At 35.7% G+C, this 15,342-nt stretch overlaps 1 protein-coding gene across 4 annotated transcripts in view; it reads left to right on the forward strand.

Moving 5' to 3' along the window:
- The first annotated feature begins 1,839 nt into the window (after positions 1–1,839).
- Positions 1,840–15,342, forward strand: part of Map4k3 (mitogen-activated protein kinase kinase kinase kinase 3) — a 106,373-nt gene continuing 92,870 nt past the window's right edge. For all 4 annotated transcript variants that reach the window (XM_048804505.1, XM_015479396.2, XM_048804506.1 and 1 more), the window contains exon 1: positions 1,840–1,897. The gene's annotated coding sequence lies outside the window, so the exon portion shown is untranslated. The remainder of the gene's footprint in view (positions 1,898–15,342) is intronic.

Genomic DNA, 15,342 nt, shown 5'->3' on the forward strand with positions numbered 1-15,342 from the left:
TGTTTGTTTGTTTTTTGTTCTGATGATGGAACCCAGGGCCTCGTGGTATGGTAGGCAAATGCTGTACCACTGACCTACATTTGTACCCCTAAATTTCTTTTGAATAAACAAACAAATCATGGTGTGATTTTTAAATGCTGAGAATTAGAATAGCTTCTTGTCTTATTCGCAGAAGATGCTAAAAATGATGGGACTTGAAGAGCAGAAGGAAGGAGAAAGGACATCTAAGTTTAAGGAGAGGCAAGTTGTGGTAGAGTTTAGAATCTTTCTAACTGATGTTGAAAAGAAATAACCTGTGTGTTATCCAGGTACATGCCGCCCTCCTTTACAAATGCTCCCAGAATGGAATTCTGCTTTGTCGTTTATATATCTTTATCCTAGAGATAAAGAGACAAATATTTATCCAGCACTATTTGACACATTTATCTCTTTTAATGGGAATTTAAGTTTAGTTTGAAATAAAGTATTCTCATCTGGTGTGTACTGCAGTGGGCATTCAGGTGTTTATCGGGGATTTTGTTTGAAGAAGCCATTTAAAATTTTTTTTCTTGCAAATTACAGTTTAATTTTTAATTTGTTGGCAGAGCCTTTTAATTCTTTTATTGTTCTTTTGAGTTAAAAGATTTTTATGTTGTTGTTGTTTTATTTTGGTACTGGGGATTGAACCCAGGGGCTCTCTACCACTAAGCCACACTCCCAGGCTGCCCCCACAACCCTCCCTTTTAAGACAAGGTCTCCCTAAGTTACTGAGGCAGGCCTCAAACTTGCAGTCCTCCTGCTTCAGCCTTCCTAGTATTTGGGACTGCATTCTTGTGCCACCAAGCCTAGCTAAAATTTTGTATTTTTAATGATGGCTGTGCCTCATGTCTACCTTCCTAGATCCTTTGCCTGTATTTTTAATGCCCTAGTATTTTTAGAAGGATTCCTTTGTTATTGTGAGTTCTTGTCAGGTGATTCACAGATCTCCACCAATCCACTAGTAAGGGAGTATTGCAAATCGATAATCCTGGTTACATGAATGAATCTTCCTGTGATCTGGTATTTGCATATGTTCTCTTTTGGTTGATAAGAAAATTTACCTGCATTTCAGTTAACAGTTTTAAATATCTAATTTTAAAGTATTTTAAATTTGCAAAGAATTATTGCCATTTTATGCAAGTTGAAAGGAAGTTTTTGCTTATTTAGATATAACTACACTTTTAAGTACCAGGAATGTAATATTAGGAGTTGATTTTTAAAGTGACTTTTATTTTTAATACGAGACTTGCAAAAATATATTTGGTTTATATTGAATACAATTATTTGACATTACCATCAGGTTTTAAAGGATGTAAAGGGGTTGTTCTCTTAATTAGATAATTAAATTAACCTTTCATATTCTGTAGGTTTTATATGAAAAAATTTAAGGCAAGTTCATTAACTCAAAACTTTTACCAACCTTTGAATGAATAGCTATATAGTGTAGTACTTAATAGCTTAGGCTCTGGAATCAAACTGCCTGGGTTTGAATTCCAACACTGTCCCTTACCAGATATATGGCCTTACAAGTTCTTTAACTACTCTATACTTTCATTTCTTTATTTGCAACATGGGAATAACATTAGTTCCTATCTTAATAAGAGTGTTGTGAGGACTTAATGAATTAACATAAAAACATTTAGAATAATGTTTGCAAGTACTGAGGTTTTGGGTGTTAGCTGTTGTTACTGCCATATTAAGTATACTTGAGTTAATGCTGAAATCACTGTGATGGATATACTACTGTTTATTTTGTAAATACAGATCACTTGTTTCTTTTCAGTGAAAACTAAAGATAATCTTTTCTTTTTCTTTCTTTAGGCACGGAATGTTAACACTGGTGAATTAGCAGCAATTAAAGTAATAAAATTGGAACCAGGTAAATTATTTGACATTTGATGTTTCTTATTGCTTTTGCCATCTTAAGGCTTATTTTAATGATGTTTGGTCTACCTTCTATCCCAGTACTTTCTGGGAAATAGAACTGGTTGTCTGCTTTGGGGGTGAGAGGGGAGCTCTCCTGATTAGTGCCTTCTGAATCCAGTGGAGCTAACTTGTAAGAAGTTAGTTGATAGTAGTGCGTTTCCAGGGCTACATTGTCCTGTGGCGGGGCAGTGGGAGGAAGGGAACTGAGATCTGGGAGGTTGTACTCTAGTTCTTTGTCTCCTGTCCATTTGCTACGTGAACTTGGGCATGGAGCTTTAGGTATCTTACTTTGTTTTCTTGGTAGACCCAACTCTCAAACCTGTGTACCATTAGCATCTTAATAGTTACCTTGCACCTTGAGTGACATGTTATAAAATCCATAAGGACGATTTCATATATTTTATCTGCTTTAACTATATTTTCCCTTTGGATTTACCCACCTCTTAAAACCCACATCTTTCTGAGCTCAATCCCTTTCTGCTTTCTCTCAGACCTCCTCCTGTAAGCCAAGTAATTGTGCTCGTGTCCAGACCGGTCCGTAGCAGTTAGGGTGCCTTCAGGATTCAACTTCATATGAACGTAAATCCATTCAGAGTTTTGAAGGGTTAGCAAGTTTTTTCTGCAAAAGGCTAGATGGTAAATATTATTGGCTTTGCAGGCCGTTTTCCTCCCTGGACTCTTCCCTCTCTCCCAAAATATAAAAAATATTCTTAGCTAAAAAAATCATTCTTAGAAACCAGGCCCCCTACTGTTTATAGTTTGCCTATCTTGATATAGATCATCAGTAAACTGCTTAGAAGTACAAAAATTTAAGGCAAAAATTTAAGGAAGACAAAAATTAAAAATTTAAAGAAGACAAAAATTTAAGGATTTGTTGAATGTGCTCACACCACACTGAAATATAGTGAGTAAAGAACATTTTTTTTTCATTACATGTGTTTACAGATCTTGGATAGTCTAGTTACATTCTAATATCATAAGAAAAGGTTTCTTTATTTTCCCCAAATCTTCTATTCTTTAATTTTTAGAAACTTAAGAAGGCTATTTGAATTTGTTGAAATCTGAGGTTATAAAAAGAAATTAAAGATTCGGCACTTAAAGCAGGGCCTTCTTTTTCTTCGTTAAGAAGTGGCTGTGTGGGGCTGCGGATGTGGCTCAAGCGGTAGCGTGCTCGCCTGGCATGTGTGCGGCCCGGGTTCGATCCTTCAGCACCACATACAGACAAAGATATCGTGTCCGCCAAATACTAAAAAATAAATATTAAAATTCTGTCCCTCCCTCTCTCTCTCTCACTCTTTCTTTAAAAAAAAAAAAAAAAGAAGTGGCTGTGTTATTTGATGAAATGATCCTAATCAGAGGTGGTTTATACATAAATATATCAGCCCCTCATATCAGCAGAGTGTCTTCTTTTTCAGAAAGCCTCTCTGACCCCTGGAATGATTAAGCGGACATCTCTAGAAGAATCAGTCACTCTATTAAAGCATGTACAATAGCTATCTTGTCCTTCTAGACTTATCTTTTTTTGTTTCCATATTTTAATCAAATTCGTGCCACTAGCACTGAACTCAGGGCCTGGCACTAGAACTCAGTTAGTACATTTTAAAATTACCTTGAAGCTGGGCACAGTGGTGCATTCCTGTAATCCCAGCTGCTCAGGAGGCTGAGGCAGGAGGATCACAAGTTCAAAGCCAGCCTCAGCAACAGTGAGACACTAAGCAACTCAGTGAGACCCTGTCTCTAAATAAAGTACAAAATAGGGTCGGGGGTGTGACTTAGCAGTCTAGTGCCCCTAAGTTCAATTCCCAGTATACCCCCCCCCAAAAAAAAAAAAAAATTACCTCGAAAATTAGAAACTTAAAAGTCAGGCATGGTGGTGGTGCTTATCTGAAATCCCAGCTATTTGAGGCAGAGGCAGAAGGATCACAAGTTCAAGAGCAGCCTCAACAACTTAGTGAGACCTATTCTGTCTCAAAATAAAAATGTCTGGAGATATAGCTCAGTGGTAAAGTATCCCTGGATTCAATTCCCCATACAAACTTGAAAAATCTATTTGTTCATCAAGGCAGTTTTTTTCTGATTTATGTAATGTTTGAGTTGTGATGCTGTCAATCTTGAGCATTGCCAAGTGTTCAATATCAATATATTGATCCATGTATTAAAAGTAAAATATTTAACTAAGTAAAATGAATAAAATTATTCATATTGTACGACTAAGAGATAAAGGGTTATTACCATATTTTTTTTTTTGTGTGTGTGTGTGTGTGTATGTATAAATCAACCTTGGATTTTCTACTTATGTTCATAGAAACCATCTGAATTTTTATATTTAATTTCTCTGTTTTACTTTGTTCATATCTTAGGAGACGTGTTTTCTTGTTGGTAAGCTCTGCTCACTGGTGAAGTACAGACTCTGAAGGCAGGCTATTTTGATTCTAGTCCAGAGTGGAGTACATTATTTAAGCTTTCTGGACCTCTGTTTTTTCATCTCTGAAATGAGGATAACAATAGTAACTTCCTCTTCTGGTTATTATAAGGATTAAATGCTCTTAAATATCTAAAGCACTTAAACAATAATGCCTGACACAGAGTATGTACCAAGTAGTCATAGTCAGGTGGCTGAGAATTCTGCCACCACTGATACAGTTATTAAGGTGTGACCAACCTTATTTTATCTACTCTCTACATTCTACTTTGAATCAGATCCCACCATTGTATCATTTTGGCCCTTAATATTTCCCTACATATAGCTAGAGGATATGAACGCAGGGCCACAAACAGGAAACTCCACACACTGCATTTGGGAAAGTATGCCACTTTGGAAAACATTTTGGCACTTTCCTAAAATGTTCAACATAAATTTCGCATAATGACTCAGCAGTTCCTCTCATGTGTATCTTCCCCCTCAGTGACTTTCACACTTGAGTGTTCATAGCAGCATTACTCATAATATCTCAAACTTGGAATCATCCTGACTGCCCATCAGCTGGTGAATGAATGGACAAAATATGTTATACATGTATAATAGAAGACTGTTTTGTGATAAAATAAAACTTCTAGTACATGCTATGAAATAAATGAACTAAACAGTTTGCCGAGTGAAAGGAGCTAGGCACAGAGACCACCTGTTTTGTGATTCTCTTACATGAAATGTTCAAAAAAGGCAAATTTGGATAACTGGAAAGGGGATTTGTGGACTGGTGAGTTGGAGGCAGAGGAGTGGATTGGCAGTTAAATGAACTTATAGAATCTTATAGAGGTAATAGAAACCATTCTAAAACTGATTTATAGTGAGGGTTGAAAAACCTGATGAATTTACTAAAAATGCCTTCGTTGAATTATGTACTTGATTGGGTAAACTACATGATTTTAAAATATGCCTTAAAAAATAAAAAAGGTATAACCATAATACTATTGACAATAATAGTTTCTTACTAATAAATAAGGTCCACACATTGAAAATAGTGGATATGTTTTACATTTCTTTTATGTTTATTTTTTTTTCATATTTTTATTGGTGCATTATAGTTGTATATAATGGTAGGATTTGCTGTTACATATTCATCATGCATACAGTATAACTGTATGATTTGACCGGTATCACTCCACAGCACCTCCTCACTCTTATAAAATTTTTGCTGTTGAAACTTGGCCATTTGTGGTATTTGCATAGTAGTATGCCCCAATGGCCAATTTGAAGATTTTTGTAAGTATTTGAATGGTAATTTGAGCATATTTATAGGTTGAAAGGAAGAAGTCAGTGGAGATGGAGAGACTAAGAGACCTAAGACAGACTTTTAAAAGCCATTGCAGGGAATAGGAAGAAGAAATTAACTAGTTATCAGCAATAGAATTGTTGTGCAGTGTTATGTACCTAATCAGTGTTTGAAATCAGTCATTTTTGATTATGAATATTAACATAGCCATGTTTACAATTCAAGAGCAGTCATTAGAACATGACTTTAAAACAATATATATAATCAATTTTTACCTATTAAAAGACCTTTTCTCTAGAAATTTTTAGGATTATAGGAAAAATAGTCAGTAAGAGAACTAGACAAGACCCTATTCCAAAGTAGATAAACTTTTCGCTGTTTTAAAAACTACTCATGAGTGAATTTCCTATCTAGTTATTTGTCAGTTTTTGCTTCCATTTTTTTGTGGTTAAGTGGAAGATTATATTCTATTCTTTCTTGTAACGATGTATAGAATTTACAACATGGTCTAATATTTCATTGTGAAGAACTGGAACTAATATTTTATTAAGAAAATATACATTTTGTTAGAACAGTAGTCTTGAAAGGAAACTGTACTTTCTTTACTGGCATGTTGAAGGGAGAAGTAAACCATTCAACAATAATAGTTGGCAATTTTGATAACCCGACTTTCACTAATAGATTGAATTAGGAAGAAGATCAACAAGGAACTAGAAATAAATATAAAACTGAGGATAGAGCTCAGTGATAGAGTACTTGAACATGTGGATGGTCCTGGGTTCAATCCTCAGCAGTACAAAAAAAGTGAAAGGGTGGGAGATAAACTAACTCGATCTAACAGACATCTGTAGAACATTCTACCCAGTGGCAGCAGAGTACACATTCTTCTCAAGAATTATGTTTTGCAGTTTTCAATTAGTTTTGTTAAATTTATACCTACGTATTTTATTCCTTTTGTAATTAAAATTACTGTACATTTTGTAGTTAACATTACTGTGACCTGTTGCCCAACACCAATCCAATGAGATGCTATTAGAATTATTTTTATTAACTTCATTTTCAGATGTTCATTGTTCACGGATGGAAATACAATATACAATTTTTGTATATTGTTCCTGTACCTTGCAACTTTGCTGAACTTACCCATTGTAATAGTTTCTTAATGGATTCTTAAGAATTTTCTACAAATAAGATTATATCATCTGCAAAATATAATCTTCCTTTTCAATCTATATGCCTTTTATTTAAAAAAAAATGCAAGACTTGTGTACACTGAAAACTAAATCTGTTAAAATAAATAGAAGATCTAGATAAGTGTGAAGACATTCCAAGTTAACAGACTAGAAGACAGTATAGTTAAGAAGACAGCACTCTCCAAACTGATCTACAGAATGAACACAATTACGATCAAAATCCCAGCTTGGTCTTTTGCAGAAATTAACAAAATGTTCTTCAAATTCATGTGAAAATGTAAGGGATCCAGAAGAGCCCAAATAACCCTGAATGTGAGAACATTGTTGGAAGGCTTTCTTTATACCAACCATTTTTTTTTTTTTTTGGAGAATTTTAATATTTATTTTTTAGTTTTCGACAGACACAACATCTTTGTTTGTATGTGGTGCTGAGGATTGAACCCAGGCCGCACGCATGCCAGGCGAGCGCGCTACCTCTTGAGCCACATCCCCAGCCCCTATACCAACCATTTTAAAAGTTATTACAGAGCTATGGTGCCGCAGTCTGGCTGGGCACAAAATCACGAGCCACTCAAGCAGGAACAAACTTTATTATTTTTTGAAACTGCCGCCAATGTCCGGTACGCACCCGGGAAGATTTTTTCCACCCACGCGGCTTCCTCTCGGACCGCAGAGAGAGCTCCTCCCCCGGAACTCCCTCCTATTGTACTTCCCCAACCAATGGGAACTCTCCAGGAGTCCAGTAGCCGGCCTAGGTGAACAGCAGGAGTCCAATATCCATATGAATGCAAATCTTAACATAATCATATCATCTCTATGGCTAGCTGGCGTCACCTTTCGACCAAAAATGCCATGCATCATATACTTGGCTCTTAGCATNTTTACAATTCAAGAGCAGTCATTAGAACATGACTTTAAAACAATATATATAATCAATTTTTACCTATTAAAAGACCTTTTCTCTAGAAATTTTTAGGATTATAGGAAAAATAGTCAGTAAGAGAACTAGACAAGACCCTATTCCAAAGTAGATAAACTTTTCGCTGTTTTAAAAACTACTCATGAGTGAATTTCCTATCTAGTTATTTGTCAGTTTTTGCTTCCATTTTTTTGTGGTTAAGTGGAAGATTATATTCTATTCTTTCTTGTAACGATGTATAGAATTTACAACATGGTCTAATATTTCATTGTGAAGAACTGGAACTAATATTTTATTAAGAAAATATACATTTTGTTAGAACAGTAGTCTTGAAAGGAAACTGTACTTTCTTTACTGGCATGTTGAAGGGAGAAGTAAACCATTCAACAATAATAGTTGGCAATTTTGATAACCCGACTTTCACTAATAGATTGAATTAGGAAGAAGATCAACAAGGAACTAGAAATAAATATAAAACTGAGGATAGAGCTCAGTGATAGAGTACTTGAACATGTGGATGGTCCTGGGTTCAATCCTCAGCAGTACAAAAAAAGTGAAAGGGTGGGAGATAAACTAACTCGATCTAACAGACATCTGTAGAACATTCTACCCAGTGGCAGCAGAGTACACATTCTTCTCAAGAATTATGTTTTGCAGTTTTCAATTAGTTTTGTTAAATTTATACCTACGTATTTTATTCCTTTTGTAATTAAAATTACTGTACATTTTGTAGTTAACATTACTGTGACCTGTTGCCCAACACCAATCCAATGAGATGCTATTAGAATTATTTTTATTAACTTCATTTTCAGATGTTCATTGTTCACGGATGGAAATACAATATACAATTTTTGTATATTGTTCCTGTACCTTGCAACTTTGCTGAACTTACCCATTGTAATAGTTTCTTAATGGATTCTTAAGAATTTTCTACAAATAAGATTATATCATCTGCAAAATATAATCTTCCTTTTCAATCTATATGCCTTTTATTTAAAAAAAAATGCAAGACTTGTGTACACTGAAAACTAAATCTGTTAAAATAAATAGAAGATCTAGATAAGTGTGAAGACATTCCAAGTTAACAGACTAGAAGACAGTATAGTTAAGAAGACAGCACTCTCCAAACTGATCTACAGAATGAACACAATTACGATCAAAATCCCAGCTTGGTCTTTTGCAGAAATTAACAAAATGTTCTTCAAATCTTCCTCTGTCTGACTAGCTTGAGAGACCTTCTCTTTCGCTTGACCTAACATGTTTTCTACCATAGTCTGGACCTCTAACAATTTACTTAACAGTCTTTCGGTTTGTTTTTTACTAGTTTCTAATCTACTATAAAGGTAACGCAACCCAATAAGATAGCATAAAACAAAACCGAAACAGAATGAAACAAAAACCGAACAAAGAATAGTTGTATCAATTTTCTCTTTCTCAGGGCCGAACAACTTCAAACCTTGAGCCAACCATTTTTCCCAGTTTGCCTGAGAAAATTCTAGGGATAGGCAGCTTGAAACAAAAACAAGATAAATCAAAACGAGAACACCTTGTTTTTTGAAATGGTCACCCATTTTGTTGCCTTCCCTCAGGGGCGAGCAATTTTACTCACCTCCAAGCTTCAGGTGTTCCCCGTACGGGCCACCAGTTGCCGCAGTCTGGCTGGGCACAAAATCACGAGCCACTCAAGCAGGAACAAACTTTATTATTTTTTGAAACTGCCGCCAATGTCCGGTACGCACCCGGGAAGATTTTTTCCACCCACGCGGCTTCCTCTTGGACCGCAGAGAGAGCTCCTCCCCCGGAACTCCCTCCTATTGTACTTCCCCAACCAATGGGAACTCTCCAGGAGTCCAGTAGCCGGCCTAGGTGAACAGCAGGAGTCCAATATCCATATGAATGCAAATCTTAACATAATCATATCATCTCAGTGGCTAGCTGGCGTCACCTTTGGACCAAAAATGCCATGCATCATATACTTGGCTCTTAGCACTATGGTAATCAAGACATTGTGGTACTGGCACAAAGATAGCTATATTAGTGGAATGGACTTGAGAGTCTGGAACTTACCCTGACCTTTTTGGTGAATTGATTTTTGAGAACAGTGCCAAGATAAGTCAAGAGAAAAGACAGTGCCAAGACAAGTTAATAAGTGGTGGGAGGTGGACAACTGGATATCCACATGAAAAAAAATGCAGGTGGATGTCTGCTTCACAGCATATATGGAAATTAATTCAAATCAGATCATACATCTCCATGTTAGAACTGTAAAGCTGCTATAAGAAAATGTAAGAATGTCTTTGAGATCTTGGGTTAAGGCAGTGCTTCTAAAGGTATGACCAAAAAAATCAGATAAATTGAATTACATCAAAATTAAGATTTTTTGTCAAGAAGAATGATAACCATCAATAAAGTTTAAAGAGAGTGCACAGAATTAAAGAAAATATAAGTTATGTTGATAAGAGACTAAATACAGAATATATAAAGAATTCTTTGAACTCAAAAGAGAGAAGTAACCCATTCTCACTGGGCAAAGGCTTAACACAGGTGGCCAACATAAACATGAAAAGTTGCTCAACATCATTAGTTATTAAGAAAATGCATTCAAAGCCAGAGATGCCCTTCATACTAATTTGGATATTTATAATAAAGATAGACAATAATAAGGGTTGGTAAGATTGTAATTAGAGCCCTTACATGTTGCCGGTGGTAATATAAAATGGTGTGCCCACTTTGGAAAGTCGTTTGGCAGAATTGTTAAACATTGAGTTACCATATGACTCAGCGTTTTTACTGTTAGATATATTCTCAAGGGAAATGAAAGCATATGTATATATAAGAACTTGTATACAAATGTTCATAGTAGCATTGTTTATTATAGCCCAAAGTGAAAACAATATATAAAAACTATTGAGTGTAAAAATGAAACATGGTGGATCCACATTTACTATTATTCAGTAAAAATAAATATGTATATAATATGGATCAAATATTATGCTAAAAGAAAGAAGCTGGTCACAAATGATGTGATTCTGTTTAAATGAAATGTCCAGAACAGGCATATTTGTGGATATAGAAAGTAGATTAGTGGTTACCTAGGGCTGGGGAAGGCGTGGTGGGAATGACGAGTGACTGCTGATGAGACTGTGAAATGTCTTAGTCGTGGTGATGGTTGTTCATTTCTGTGAATATATTAAAAATTATTGGATTATAATTTTAAGTTAAGTGAATTATTTCTCGCGAAAGTTGTTAAAATAATGCTTGTTGTGGTATTAATACTTAAAACAAATTTTTAGACTACTAAATAGGTCCTCAATGGGTATAGGTAGTTAATACTGCTAGTAGGACTACTAGGACTAGTTCTTTCTTAGCAGAAAGAAAGGAAGCAGCATTTTCCCTCTGGTAAGTAGGAAAGATTTGATGAAAATGCGAGAGTAGAAAAGGAATTAAAAATGATGTTTGCTGGACACAGTGGCACATATCTCTAATCCCAGCTTCTCAGGAGACTAATAATATAGAAGGATCACAAGTTTGAGGCCAGCCTGGAAAACTTAAACCAGATCTTGTTTCAAAAAATAAAAGGGGTTGGGAATGTAGCTCAGTGGTAGAGCACCCTTGAGTTCAATCCCCAGTAACCCCCTTTCCCCCAAAAAAAGGAAAAGAAAAAGATGATGTTCAAAAAGTGGTGCATGATAAAATACCAGGTAGAGAGGAGCACTGTAGGAGTTGAGAGCCAGGCTGTAGGAGTTGAGAGCCAGGTGAGGGTGAAGAAGAACAGTAGTGAACACTGCTATCTTGAGCGTAATCTCCCATGCCTGAGGGAGCCTGAATCCCATAAGTAGCAACCTGGTGGAAGTGGGAGGAAGAGAGACCAGGCAGAGGCCCAGGGTGGATTTCTGAGAGACAGGACTGGTGCTGGGCAACTGGCCATGGAACAGTATTTCTTTAGAGTATGTATATTCAGTACTTGTAAAGTTGTAAAGTTTTGGTTTCCCTTTTTTTTTTTTTTTTTTTATTATGTAGTCATATTTACTTTACTTTGCTAGCATCATTCACTGTAAGTTGTGACCACTTCTCATTTTGCATAATTTCCCAGCTTTGATTAAAAAAAATTGTAAAGAGCTATTCCTAATAATAAAGACATGTTTTAGCCTTTAAAAAATTGAAAAATAGCTGTTGTTGAGAATCTGGTGGTGCTGCAGATTTCACTAGACTGTCATTTCTTGAGGACAAACTTTATATCCTTTATCTTTATAATATAGATTCCCACTGCCTGCCACATTGTCTGGCACCTGGTAGGCACTCAGTAAATACTTACTGGATAAATCAAACTAATGAGGAAAATCTGGCAACTAATAAGGTAGAGATGAATTTGTTTTCGCCATGTATTGCTACTGAATAACTAACATTTATTCAAACTTAATTTGTGCCAGGCACTGTTTTAAGTGCTTTGCATATGTTGACTTGTTTAATCCTTGTATCATTATCCCTGTTTTTTATAGTTAAGGAAACTAAAGTACTGAAAGTTTTAGTACTTTGCCCTAATTGAGTGGAGAGCTGGAATTTGAACCCTGACAGTCTAACTCTAGAGCCGCTTTCACCACTCCCAAATTTTGGCTGTGGTGTGGGAGTTCTTTGTATCAGATTGAGCCAGACGTGTGTGTGTGTGTGTGTGTGTGTGTGTGTATCACTTCAACTAGTGATTGTTATGTATGTTAAATGTGTAAATGAACTTCACTGGGGTAAAATAAACATGATTCTTCAAAATCAGTATATTTGCCCAAATTAGATATCTTAGCAGAAATTGATGCAGAATAAGCCAAATTTTAAGCCAGCAAACAAACTCTTAAAGGAATACAATGCAGTCAGTATAATTAGTAAGCTATTCTTCATACCCTGATATAAAATGGAACAGGACTCTTAGGTCACAGAAATCTCAAGTTGACAGTAAAATCCTCCTGGTTATATATCAGAGCAAACAAACACAGTTGAAACCCACACTCCACAGGAAGCTTCTTCTTGGAAGTTTCTTCCAAGAATGGTGTAGCTATAGAGTGTTGTAACAAACTGTGTCTTTGAATATATAGCTTGCTTACTTAGTGAGAAACTTTGTTGTTTAAAATCACAGACTGTAGAGATTTAGCAGTATAAAATTATATCAGCAAAAATGAAACATCCCCCTCTTCCTGGAAAATATCACTCACTTTGACATAAAGAGATTGTGTTGAATTCAGTCTTCCCTTTTTTGGTGAGATGACTGTAGGTTCCTCTGGTGTGCAGTTTTACTCATTGCAGTGGGACAATAAACTGGATTTTGTGAGATTACAAGTTTGTTGCTATAGTCTTAAATCGGATTGGGCTAGAACATTGTCAGCTGTTGGCCCATTTTGAACAAAAATTTAAAAATAAAGTAAGATGAATAGTGTGTGTCAGAGCTGGCTAATAGAGTAGAACTCATGTACTTTTAGGCTTTCAACAACTGTCGTTTTGTTATAGGTCTCTTAAATCTTTCTCTTTTTTTTTTGTCTTTTTATTTTAGTGATTTCAAGTTAGAATTTTAAAGTTACTTACAATTACTCATTCGTGGTATTGTTTGCAATACCAGTTGCTAAAATAGACTATAAATGCAGACAGGTAAGTGATTAATTTTTAGATAGCAACTTTTTAGGAGAAACTCTTCTAAGTGCAGAAATTCATTCCTTTTCCAACACAATGAAAAATACTGAGATTGATAAACAAGGAAATTCAGTGGGAAAATAGGATAGTATATATATTTTTTGTATGTTCATGAGAGAAGTACATATTAAATTGTAGAGCAAAATTTAAAAAGCAAAACAAGGTACCAATAAGACCTCAGTCCACTATTTTTTCACAAATCTCAAGTTGCATTTTATGAACCTTCTTTCCTGTCAAAATTGATGTTGGTTTTCCTGTCCGTAAAGGTAGAAGAGGCACTTTCTCCCTCTTTATCTTGCATCAGAGTGGCAAGTCATTAGGGAATGTCCTTATGTGGCACCTTTTCCTATTTCCCTTGAGTGTTGAACAGGTCGCTTCAATACCCTGTGTTTATTGCCATCACGGACAGAGTGGCTATTACATCATTTATTCTACAAAGGTTTATAGTTAAGGAAACTAAAGTACTGAAAGTTTTAGTACTTTGCCCTAATTGAGTAGAGAGCTGGAATTTGAACCCTGGCAGTCTAACTCTAGAGCCTCTTTTGCCACTCCCAAAGTTTGTTTGATTTTAAACAACAAAGTTTCTCACTAAGCAAGTTATGATTACCTTCCTTGTTTTGGGGTCTTCAATCAGACCTGCATGGGTAAACTGGCTCTCAAAAGAAGAGCTGGACCATGGTAAGAAACAGAGATCTCACAGGTTAAGTCAGTAATCTCAGGTTAAGCCATTCTGCCCTCACAACCTGGATATAATTTGTTTGCATTTGAGAGTGTTTTCTCAAATATTTCTTTAAAATAGGAAGGTGGTAGAATCGCCAGCATAGTGGCACATGAACAGGAGACTGAGGCAGGAGGATTGCAAGTTCAAAACCAGCCTGTCTCAAAAAAACAAACAAACAGTTTGGGACCGTGACTAAGCAATAGAGTACTTGCCCAGCATGTTCAGGGACCTGTGTTCAGTTCTCATAAACACTCACACCCACACAAAAGAAGAGGGAAAAAACTCATTCTTTTTATGCATAAATATATACATACACACATATAAATAGATATTCAAAATATTTGTGGCATAAAATTTCATGGGGACAGCTATTAGAAAACAGGATTGAAAAACAAGCATTAAAGTATGACTTTTGGAGCTGGTATCACAGTTTCATTATTTTTTCCAAATATTAAACCTAATCATCTGGCACAAACTACTTTGGTATAAAATCATTATAATTTATTTTTTTAATTTGTTTTGAAGTATGTATAGAAGTCGGTAGAATTACTTCCCTTAAAATCTACACCATGCCTTAGTGTTCTTTTATTCTGTCCTTACCTGTAGCATGTACCTGTAATCCCAGCGGCTGGAGGATGGCAAGTTCAAGACCAGCCTGAGAAGCTTAGTGAGGCCCCAAGCAATTTAGACCCATTCTCAACATTTTTTAAAAATCAAAAATTTAAAAAGGGCTGGGGATGTAGCTCAGTGATAGGGTGCCCCTGCCTTTGTATTTCTTTGTATATATCCCCCAAACTAAAACTAAAAAGTGAGAGTTAGTTATTTGGTTTTAGGAAGAAAATTGTTATTATAACTACTTAAGCTAGTTTCTCATCTTTTTAAAATAAGCCACTGGAATTTTATTTTATTTACATATTTTAAAGGTGGTAATTGGATTTCATTTAGTGTATTTCCTGTATTCTCTGGTAGTTTGAGGTAGCTTCTTTTTAGAGAATCACAGCTGGATGTGTGGCACATGCCTGTATTCCCAAGGATCTGGGAGGCCAAGGCAGAAGGATTACAAATTCAAGGCCAGCCTCATCAACTTATCGAGGCTCTAAGCAACTTAGTGCCTCAGTATAAAAAACAAAAAGGGCTGGGGCTGGGGCTAGTGTTTAGGTGTCCCTGGATTCAATCCTC

The sequence above is a fragment of the Marmota marmota genome, unplaced genomic scaffold, assembly GCF_001458135.2.
Source record: "Marmota marmota marmota unplaced genomic scaffold, marMar, whole genome shotgun sequence".
Classification (NCBI taxonomy): domain Eukaryota; kingdom Metazoa; phylum Chordata; class Mammalia; order Rodentia; family Sciuridae; genus Marmota; species Marmota marmota.